The sequence below is a fragment of the Rhinolophus ferrumequinum genome, chromosome 5 (assembly GCF_004115265.2).
Source record: "Rhinolophus ferrumequinum isolate MPI-CBG mRhiFer1 chromosome 5, mRhiFer1_v1.p, whole genome shotgun sequence".
Lineage (NCBI taxonomy): Eukaryota > Metazoa > Chordata > Mammalia > Chiroptera > Rhinolophidae > Rhinolophus > Rhinolophus ferrumequinum.
Genome location: NC_046288.1, coordinates 53,406,997 through 53,414,131, shown reverse-complemented (window position 1 = coordinate 53,414,131; position 7,135 = coordinate 53,406,997). Strand labels below are relative to the sequence as shown.

Here is a 7,135-nt window from a genome sequence, read left to right as displayed (position 1 = left end):
GTGGTTACCAGAAGGTAAGGGAGGAGGGGAGTGGTAGATGAGGGTAAAGAGGATCAAATGTATGTTAATTTTGTTCTTTCGATTCCATATATAATATTGCCCAAATCTCATTGCATCTGTCTTTCACTGTCTGACACTCCACTCAGCACAACACCCTCCAGGTCCATCCCTGCCACTGCAGATAGGTCCCTTCCATGGCCGAGCAATAATTCATTGTGTATATGTACCACCTCTTTTTTATCCATTCTTTCATCGATGGACACCCAGGCTGCCTCCACACCTAATCCATTGTAAACAATGATGCAATGGACATAGGGATGCACATGTCCCCTCGAAGTAGTGTTTGGCTTTCTTTGGATAAATACCCAGAAGTAGGATTACTGGGTCCTTCCTTGTCTCTTGTTATAGCCTTTGTTTTAAAGTCTATCTTGTCCGGTTTGAGTATTACTACCCCAGCTTGTTTTCGTTTGTTTCCATTTTCATGAAATATCTTTTTCCATCCCTTTACTTTCGGCCTGTGTATGTCTTTCAATCTGAAGTGAGCCTTGTAGGCAGCGTATGTAAGCATTTTTTTTCTTATCCATTCAGTCCTCCTATGTCTTTTTTTGTGGGAGGGAGGATGGTACCAAATTACTTTATTGGAAGGAATGGTACAAATGAAAAAACATTAAGTAGATGAGTTGGTACAACATATAGAAAGGTAAACGTAAGCCCAACATGCGTGTATTGCTCTGGTGACCAGGAAGTCACCCCTATGGCTACTGAAAGCCAATCAAAGGCTTAACTCTCATCACTGTCTCTCAGGGTATGCTTGTCAAAGAGATATACTGCCATGCCAGATTTAGGAGCCCCTATCTTGTGTAATTTGGTAATGTGGTCACCCAATTCTTTGATAGATTTCACCTGCTCATTCAGGTAATGAGTCTCAATGAAGTCACACAAATGGATGTCATTTTTGTCAGTGGCCAGTCATCACAATCGGGTTTCTTGATATCCTGAAGGAAGATTCAGTTACCTTGCCGGTTCTGCATCTTCCTCAGTTCCTTCGCATGTACCCCGTCCTCATGAGACTGGTGAAGAAAATATTTGGCAAAATTCTTCAAAGCCACATCACTGTGGCTAAAGTAGTAAGACATAGACAGGTTGCCGTAGGAGGCATAGAGCTTCAGGTTGATCAGGTGGCTGATGGCAGCCTCAGAGGGCGCTGTGAGGAGGTGGCTGTCAGGATGGGGGATGAGCACCGGTTCTGTCCAAGCACTGTTGAAGCAGGAAACCATGGCAATGCTAGGTGAAGACTGTCCTTTCTATGTATTTTGATTGGAGGATTTAATCCATTTACATTGAAGGCAATTGTTGATAGATATGTAGCTATTTCATAATTTTTTTTTTTTACTTTTCATAATTTTGATTTTTTTTTCCATCTTAAAGAAATTCTTCTGAGATTCCTTGTAATACTGGTTTGATGGTGATGAACTCCTTTAGCGTTTTCTTGTCTGGGAAGCTCTTTGTCTGTTCTTCAGTTTTAAATGATAGCCTTACTATGTAGAACAGTCTTGTTGTAGGTCCTTGCTTTTTATAACTTTGAGTATTTTGTACCAATCCCTTCTGGCCTGCAAAGTTTCTGTTGGAAAATCAGCTGATAGTCTTATGGGAGTTCCCTTATAAGTTACTAGTTGCCTTTCTCTTGCTGCTCTTAGGATTCTCTCTTTGTCTTTAACTTTGCCATTTTAATTATAATGTGTCTTGCTGTGGGCCTGTTTGGGTTTATCTTGTTTGGAACTCTCTGTGCTTCCTGGACTTGTATGTCCATTTCCTTCACCAGGTTTGAAAAGTTTTCAGTCATTATTTTTCCAAATAGGCTTTCAGTCCCTTGCTTTCTCTCTTCTTCTGATACCCCTATGATGTGAATGTTGATACTCTTGATGTTGTCCCATGGGTCTCTTAAACTCGCCTCAGTTTTAAAAATTCTTTTTTCTTTTTGCTGTTCTGATTGGCTGTTTTCTGCTACCTTGTCTTCCAAATCACTGATTCAATCCTCTGCTTCATCTGATCTGTTTGTGATTCTTTGTAGTGCATTCTTCATTTCAGTGATTGTATTCTTCCTTCTGAATGGTTCTTTATTATGGTTTCTATGTTCTTTTTTATGCTTGCAATCTCTTTGCTGAAGTTCTCACTAAGTTCCTTGAGCATCCTTATAACCATTGTTTTGAACTCTGTCTCTGGTGGGTTGCTTGCCTTCATTTCATTTAATTCTTTTTCTGGACTTTTCTCCTGTTCTTTCATTTGGGATGCATTTCTTTGTTTCCTCATTTTGACTAACTCTCTGTGTTTGTTTCTATGTATTAGGTAGATCTGCTATATCTCCCAGTCTTATATAGTAGGTGTCCTGTGGGGCCCAATGGCATAGTCTCCCTGGTCACCTGCTCTGGGTGCACCAGGAGTGTCCCTTTTGTGAACTATGTGTGCCCTCCTGTTATAGTTGAGCCTTGATTGGTCTTGGTATATCAGTGGATGGGACTGACCCTCAGGCTGAATGGTTGTGGAGTTTTTCCACATCCACAGTTTATGGGCTGTTGTACAGGAGGCTTACCCCATTAAATTGGATTCACCCCAATGGGCTCTGGTGCCTATTGAAACCACCCTTTGTGTGAGCTGTTTGTGGGGCTAATTGGGCAGTACTCTGCTGTGGTCTGAAACCAACCTCCAATTATTTTGGTTCTGGGGCCTCCTGGGAGGGGCTCTGGTGCAGGCCCAGGTCAGCCACTGTCTATGACTGGCTGGGGATTACCTGGTAGCAGCTACAAAGTGATCCATAGTTGTTCGCTACCTTTGCTGGATCTGCAGGCATGTGGGAGAGGCCATGCTGCAAACTGAGGACCCCTACCACCAGTAGTACGTCTGGGGTAGCTCTGCAAAAAACCTAGGACACTCCAAGGCCTGTTGCCACCTGTTGGCTCCCTTAAGGTTCAGACACTGAAAACGCCTCATGCAGTATGCTAGTTGGGTGAGGCAGAGTATTGGAATCACTAGAGTTCCACTCTAGTGAGTGGGAAGAATTGTGGTCACTAAGTTAATGTAAATTCTGGTTTGGTGTCCATGCTAAGCCTGGAGCAACTCAGCAAAAGTCTTATAGCATACCAAGGCCAGTCGCCACTTGCCTGGGGCCTGTTGAACAGCCAGTTTTCCAAGAAAGTGCGATGCCGGCGGGGCTGGCTCCTCATGGAGACAGTGCTCAAGTTGAGTGGAGTGGGTTCTCAGTGAGTCAGCAGGGTGGAGAAGTGGAGCTCAACAGACCAATCAGATTCAGATTTCAACATAGGGAAACATGGCACCTGCCTGCCAGGTGCATGAAGATGGACCCCTCACCGGGAAAATGGTGACTGTCCTCCACCCCTGGTCTCAAAGCCACACACCTCAGTCTGCTTCCCGTATGACTCTGATGCCCCTTGAGTCACTGTCCCTCTGCTATAGCCCAAGGTGAGTGCCTGTGAGCAACTGAGTCAGTGAGCGGGCCAGTTAAGAGGATGTCTGGCTTTCCTGCAGCCTTCTGGCCCTTCCAAATGGTTGGAATCCCCACTGCTTTTCACAGCCAGATGTTGTGGAGGCTCCTTTTCTCAACACCAGTACTCAGGGCTGGGGAGCCTGGTGTGGGGGACTGGGGTCCCTCGCTCCTCTGGGGGAAACCAAGGCCACTGAGATATCCCTTCTGATTTTCAACTGCCACATGCATGTGTGGGGCCTGGTCCATGTCTCCGCCCCAACTACCAGTCTCGATATGGTTTCTTCTTTATATTTTTAGTTGTAGGACTTCTGTTCAGCTAGACTTCAGATGGTTCTCCAGGTTGCTTGTTCTATAACTTAGTTGTAATTTTAATGTGTTCATGGGAGGACATAGGCACAGTGTTTATCTACTCTGCCATCTCGGATCCAGATCCTGACAATACTTTTCTCTTGATAATTTTCCATCCATTGACTTTCTCACCCTGCTCCTTGGCTATAAATCCCCATTTGTCCTTGTTGTATTTGAAATTGAGCCTGATCTCTTTCTCCTATTACAATAGCCCAATTGCAATAGCCTTGAATACATTCTTCCTTACTGTTAACAAGTGTCAGAATAATTTTCTTTAACTTTAATAATTTTTCTTTAATAATTTTTCTTTAACTCTATCTAATCTAATCTAATCTAACCTAATCTATCTGTTTATCTACCTATCTATCATCTATCTATCTATCTATCTATCTATCTATCTATCTATCTATCTATTGTCTATCATCTATCAATCATCTATCTTTGCTAGAATGGAGAACTGGAAACAGCATAAGTATTTAATAAATTACAAATGAAATCTTTGAAATAACATGCTGGCATTAATAAATAAATAGTGGCCAATACTCACAGAGTAACATTATCCACTTTGTACTAAGTGCTTTATCTGTTGAGCCTCCAAAAGGAACTAAAGTCACCAGGAACCTAAAGTATCAGCACTCTCCATCTTGCATTCTTTGCTTTATTATTCTCTTTGGCAGTGTCTTCCTCTGCTCCTCAGACTTCATGGCTGAAAATATAGCTGCTTCTCAGCTGCTCACATTGTTTTTTGAGGAGCAGACCCTTCTGCTTTTCTCTCTAGAAGAAAGCAATATTGGAGGAAACAATTCCATTCTTTCTCCTTCTGTGGCATCTTCCTTTTCCTCAGAGGAGGATTGGTTTCTTTTGCTGGTGACATGGAGCAATGACTGACATACACTGTGCTTTGTTAACCAGTGATGATATCATGGCTTCAGAATGTGGGCAGCACAGTCGTGTGACTCTCTTGTCTCTTGTTAATTTGTGGACCTGTTTGCCACTTGTCCTTTGTCTCCTGGTAGGAACTATTCCAGACCAAGGATTGTCTCTGGCAGGTCCAGTTTAGTTTTAAGCTTGCTAATGGGTGAGCAGGATCAAGTGGAGTTGATAAGCGGGCTCAGAGGTCTTCATTTTAGAGGCCATCTTTCCAGGAGAGGTCTCCATTTCAGGAGAGGTCTCTATTTTAGGAGAGGTCCTTATGTCAGAAGAGGTTCCCATTTCAGGACAGATCCCATTTCAGGAGAGGTCTCAGCTGGATGTTGTGTTCCCCAACACATTACCAAGACTCTTTATTTTGGAATTATTTGGTTTTGGTTGACCAGTAATGCCTGGTCCATATTTTGTTCTCTAACTAGATCCTTATGCATTTCTCAGGTTTTAGAAAACAGAGGTAAGGAGGCAGTAGCATGCTGTTCAATTGGCTCTTTGGGGGGAAAAAGGGCCGGATTTGTAGCAGTTGTTGATTTTTATAATGTAAGTCCTCTCGCCATTGCATATTTCCAGCTCACAAAAGGCTGGTGGACAAAATCTGAGTGTCCTACCATCAGCTCTTGTGAGTGTGCTCTAGCACACCATGGGAAGGGGGACCCATGAAGCTTCATCAGGTACAATTTACCACAGTGAGGGAACAGCTTTCTCTCAATCCATTTCCAAATGTCTGGGGAAAGTTCTTAGTGGCCTAGCTTGTCTGTCAGGCTCTGTTCCTAGTTTTATCAACTGTGACCAGGGTTCCATGACTGTGCTCGTATGTAGTAGAAGAAAGCATGGTTGTTGGAAGTCTGATGTAATGGGTCAGAGAGGCAATTAGGGAGTCAGTATGTGCTGGGATAACAGCCCAGTCTTAGCCTGGGTTCCTCCAAAGCAGAACCCGAGACAAAGGCTTATATACGTGATGTTTACTTAGAAATATAACCCCAGAAAGCAAAAGTCTAGGACTAATAGGGATAGAGAGAGAGAGACAAAATAAGTATGTATTATTAAGTTTACAAATCTTCCCCTTTTGTTAATATCGGGTAATAAAAGGGCAATCTTTCCAAATAATGTATAATAAGAAATAATCTGGGCGTTTCCAGGGACCATTGCTGGAGCTTGAGGACAAATCCAGTGCAGAGGAGAGGATTGCTAAGACAGAGCACAAATCAATTCTGGTGACATCACTTACGGCCCTGGACTGAGATGTGCTATACGAGTATGTCAACTCTATGGACCATTCTCCCTTTTTCAATTCTGGTTATGTGAACCAATTCATTTTCTTATTGCTTAAGCCAGTGTGAATCATGTTCTCTGTCACTTGCAACCAACGAGTTCCAACTGCTGTACCTCTACAATAACAAAGATCGCATTGTATTCTGGTTGTTTGTTAGTATCTTTTCCAGTAGGTTGTCGCCTCCTTGAGGTCAGGGCCCACGCGTTTTATTCAACTTGTATCCCCAGCACCTAACAGAGCACCTGGCATATAATGGAAGTACATGCTAGATTGAAGGAATAAATCTGTAATATTAATTTGGCATCTGTAATTTGATCTTTTCTATTCTCATCAAGGCCTTCTTAAAAACTATAAGTGGGTTAACCTTTTTTCGTGCGGAGAAGAAAAATAGATGAAAATTTACAAGAAAATTTGATGAAATACTTTCACTCAGGGTGAAAAAAGATGGTTAGAAGAAAGAGTTATTATTAAAAGGCATCCCGACAGAAGTACATCTCCTTAGACCATTTTTTCTTTTTGACCATAACAGAGCTAAAAGATTAATAAAGGTATAGTTAAAATCGACTGATTTACACTGTAACTAATATACAGTCGTCCCTCCTTATCCATGGGGGATATATTCCAAGACCCCCAGTGGATGTCTGAAACTGCAGATAGTACCAAACCCAATATATACTATGTTTTTTCCTGTACATACATCCCTATAATAAAGTTTAATTTATAAATTCGGTATAGTAAGAGTACAATAACAATAACTAATAATAAAATAGAACAATTATAGCAATATACTGTAATAAAAGTTATGTAAATGACTTTGGGGTCATTATTAAGTAATATACAGGTTATTGAATACACACACTGTGATATCAGGACGGTTGAGCTGATAACTGAATTGACTACTAAGTGGCTGATGGGTGGGGAGATTCTACAGTGTGGAGATGCTGGACCAAGTGATGACTCACGTCCAGATGGGGTGGAGCAGGTCAGTGTGAGATCTCAACTACTCAGAACAGTGAGCAATAAAATGTGTGAACTGTTTATTTCTGGAATTTTCCATTTGATACTTTTTGGACTTCGTTGACTGT

The 7,135-nt window shown here is 42.0% G+C and overlaps 1 pseudogene; it reads right to left on the bottom strand.

Moving 5' to 3' along the window:
- Window positions 1–780: 780 nt before the first annotated feature.
- Window positions 781–1,277, bottom strand: LOC117022102 (ferritin heavy chain-like; annotated as a pseudogene).
- Between the last annotated feature and the right edge of the window lie 5,858 nt (window positions 1,278–7,135).